The 4,199-nt window shown below is 48.4% G+C and overlaps 1 pseudogene; it reads left to right on the top strand.

Annotated features, from left to right (window-relative positions):
- Positions 1-2,901: 2,901 nt before the first annotated feature.
- Positions 2,902-3,653, top strand: LOC101647735 (annotated as a pseudogene).
- The last annotated feature ends 546 nt before the right edge of the window (positions 3,654-4,199 follow it).

Raw genomic sequence — 4,199 nt, 5'->3', positions numbered from 1 at the left:
GTGTCGGGATATTAAATAAACCAGGACTGCCAGGAGCATGGACAGATCTTTCTCAGGTCAAGCACAAACAGGATGCTCCTTAAAAGCAAGGATGGCCAGAGACTTCATCTCACACAATTTGGACTTGTCATTAGGAGGGAGCGGTCCCTAGAGAAGGACACCAGCATGCCTTGGTAAAGGGAGGGTGCAGTGAAACAGTGGCAGATCCTCCAACAAGATGTGTTCACACAGCGGCTGCCTATGGGCTCAAACATAACAGCCAGCGTTCCACCTACCGATAATGACAATCATCTCCTACAAGTGAATGTTCTCATAGGATTTCAGCAGCGCCACAACGTAAGTCCCAATCTCATCCATTCTTCTCTCAGATGAATCGCTCCATGGCAGAGAGTTAAGGGACTAGGCAGGGTTCATTAACTTTCTCAGACTTCCTGGGTAAGTGTCAACCGGGTGTGAAATGGGACCCTAGTGAAAGGAAGAATAGGCCTCCCCAGAGCCTGACTCATCCCAGGTTAGAGAGATGAGACTCCCAGGGAGGATACAGGATCACTGATTCATTAATTCACACTTTTTCCGTTCATACATTCATTCATTTATTCTACCATCTTGCATCTCATGCTGATCAGGCCCAGGCATTGGGAAATGACTTCAAATATATTAGCACCAATCTTCAGTAAACCCTAAGAGATAAGGATTTTTGCCCCCATTTTACATTCTGGTTCAGAGAACCCAGAAACCTTCTGATGGTTACACATTTGTTATTGGAAGAGCCAAAATTCTAGCAAGTTCTGCAAATGTCAAAGGTCAGGGTGTTCATGCTGCTCCAGTGTCTCCCGACCATACAAGACATCTAGCTTTTAGTAAGATAATAATTGACTTAATCTTTTAATGTACTATCTTGTAAAAACTAAGTCTATTTTTTAAAGATACTTTGCCCAGTTCATTAGCGAAAAGCTAATTTCTCTGGGCCCAGATTGAGAGGTGCAATGAAAGTAAAGCCCGGGGTTTGGTGCTCTAGCTAGAAGACTCTCTACAAGATCTGGAGCCTAAATCCCACTCTCTGTTAGGAAGAGAAACTAGGAAATATAACCAAGAGCCAGTAGACACACAGTCACACTTAGCTCACACTTTCACCTTCATGAAAGAGAAAGATGGAAAGAATTGGAAAAGGCACTGTCTTCCCAGGGGCCCAGCATTTTCAAATGCTCCCCTCAGAGACTCCTCAGACGATGCGGCTGGGGCTCCCCTTCTGAAAAACCTGGCATTGCAAACCCTACGGAGCACAGTTCTACCCTGACACCGATGGGGTCACCTTAGGTTGGACTCCACTTGATGATGTTTGGTTTCTAAAGCCAGCTTCTACTCTCCGTATGGGTATTGCTTACCTGAAATGCTTCCACTCCTCATGAGTCATTGAAAAAAGATCATGGAAGAAACTCAAAAAAATGTTAATGCAGTGTAGATTCTTATATTATCACTGATCTCCAAATGCATCCTTATTATATTTTTTGGTATACACTGCTATCTACTTTTCAATGCTAAAAAATTAATACACAAACACTAACAACTCGTTACAATCAAGTCCATTCTGAGTCATATCCACCCTATAGGGCTGAGTACACCTGCCCCTGTGGGTTTCTGAGGCAGTACGTGTTTATGAATGTAGAAAACCTCATCTTTCTTTTGTACAATAACTAGTGAATTCAAACAGCGATCTTAAGTTTATAGCTCAACGTGTAACCCAACTATGACATCCGGATTCTAGCACACTGGTATATTATGTACACTGTACAATATACAAGGTAGGCATTACAAAAAATAAATGTGCTAATACTATTCCATACTTCCCCCAAAGAAGACTCTGATGTTTAATTTTTGATGAAAATTCAGGGAGGACCAAGACGGGCCAGCCAACTCAGCCATGGAAATGAAAGGGAGGTGTCCCATGCACTGATCCTGGGGTCAACAAAGAGAAAGAGATGAGACAGGAATTTAGAACAAACATGGGCATGGCAAGCGGGCATGGGAGCACACCACCTGCTTTGCAGAAGAGGAAGATAGGGGATGGAATGAGAGGAGGTGCTCGAGAGAAATCAACATAAGTGGTTCACAAAAAGTTCTGAAAAGCTGAGTAGGGACCTGTCCCGAAACAAATGGAAAGCCGCTGAAGAGTGCTATTGTGAGATGCAGTTGAGTTGATTCTGACCCATAGTGACCCCGTGTGTGACCGAACGAAGCATCGCCCCAACCTGTGACACCCTCACCACTGTTGCATCCACAGTGTGAATCCATCGTGTCAAAGGCCTTCTTTTTCACTGCCCCTCTCGTTAACCATGCGTGATGTACTTTTCCAGGGAATGGTGTCTTCGGCTAACATGTCCAAAGTATGTGAGAAGAAGTCTTGCCGTCCTTGCTTCTAAGGACATTCTGAACTGTACTGCTTCCCAAACAAATGTGTTTGTTCTTTTGGCAGCTCATGTTATTTCCAATATTCCAATATGAGGGTCCAATTGGGGTTCACTACCTAAGCAGGGAACTAACTGATGATTCTCCACCTTGAAGGGTGGGTCAAGGAGTGAGTGGCACGATGCCATGCAGGGCTTGGCAGGGAAGAGTGCATTGAGTGTGTATTTGGAGACGCTCACTCTAGTGGCTGGGCGGCCTGGGGGCATGCTGTTTGCTTAGGCTAAGATGGTATTGATGCATAAAGAGACAAGTATGCATTTGAGAGATCATTATGACAGGACTTGGTGATTGTAGGGTGTGAACAATAGAATTTGGGAGGAGAGAGAGATACAGGATCAAAGACGTGCTTGTGGTGCTGAGGGGCCCGCTCTATCTGCTGCCATCCTCCACCCTGGGGCCTGCGGGGAATCTCCTGAACCCTTTCTAACTGCCGCCATGGGCCACGTCATCGGGGACAGCGGACTGTGTTCCACGCATGTGAAGCATCGTAAGGGCACCACACGACTGCGCGCCGTGGACTTCGCCGTGTGGCACGGCTACATCAAGGGCATAGTGAAGGACATTATCCACGACCCAGCCGCGGCGTGCCCCTCGCCAAGGTGGTCTTCAGAGACCCCTACCGGTTTAAGAAACTGACGGAACTGTTCCTCGCAGCCGAAGGCATACACACCGGCCAGTTTGTGTCCTGCGGCAAGAAGGCCCAGCTCAACATTGGCAATGTTCTCCCGGTGGGCACCGGGCCTGAGGGCACCATCGGGTGCTGTCTGGAGGAGAAGCCTGGAGACTGAGGCAAGCTAGCTCGGACCTCTGGCCACTGTCATCGCCCACAATCCCGAGACCAAGACAACCTGAGTGAAGCTGCCCTTGGGCTCCAAGAAGGTCATCGCATCTGCCAACAGAGCTGTGGTTGGGGTGGCGGCAGGTGGTGGCCGCATAGACTAGCCCATCCTGAAGGCTGGTCGTGCCTATCACAAGTATAAGGCCAAGAGGAGCTGCTGGCCTCGCATGCTGGGTGTGGCCTTGAACCCTGTGGGGAGCATCCCTTTGAAGGTGGTAACCACCAGCCCATTGACAAGCTCTCATCCATCCGCAGAGATACCCCTGCTGGTCGCAAAGTGGGTCTCATTGCTGCTCGCCAGACTGGGCAGCTCCGGGGAACCAAGACTGTGCAGAAGAAGGAGAACTAGGGCGGAAGACTCAATAAATTCTTTTCTCCTGTCACCTCAAAAAAAAAAGAGAGAGATGCAGGATCAAATTCATGATGCCTCAGAGAAAATGTAACTGGAGAGAGAGACACACAGAGAGAGAGAGAGAGAGAGATTATCCCAGGGAGCGGAAGGGAGACGGGATCTCTTCTCTTTTGCACGTCAGAGGAACAAGATGCTCCTCTCTGCGTCTGGAAGGAGACTGATCTCAGAGCATGGTGCTGTCAAGTCCCAACCCAGAGGGATACCTCTTCGATTTCTGTTTGTCTCCAACAGCTTCTACATGCCCATGCTGCCTGCCAAAAGAGCACTGAGCCAGTGCAGACGCTGATGAAATCCAGAAATGTGGTGTTGATCAGGGTGCTCTCTTGCACTCGCCACTGGGGCCTGGAGTGACACGTAGAGACAGGAATGATCCTGCACGTCGTCACCGTTGCCTGAAGTGGACATGCCTGGGGGACAACTCGCCAAGCAGTTTGAGGGACCACCTGGGAAAGGGGTGGGATGGACTCCCATTGGTTACTGGAG

This window comes from Echinops telfairi, unplaced genomic scaffold (genome assembly GCF_000313985.2).
Source record: "Echinops telfairi isolate 266 unplaced genomic scaffold, ASM31398v2 ScPeMD7_2291;HRSCAF=2852, whole genome shotgun sequence".
In the NCBI taxonomy this organism is placed as follows: domain Eukaryota; kingdom Metazoa; phylum Chordata; class Mammalia; order Afrosoricida; family Tenrecidae; genus Echinops; species Echinops telfairi.
Note: the sequence above shows the minus strand (reverse complement) of the source record. Positions and strands in the feature narration are given on the sequence as shown.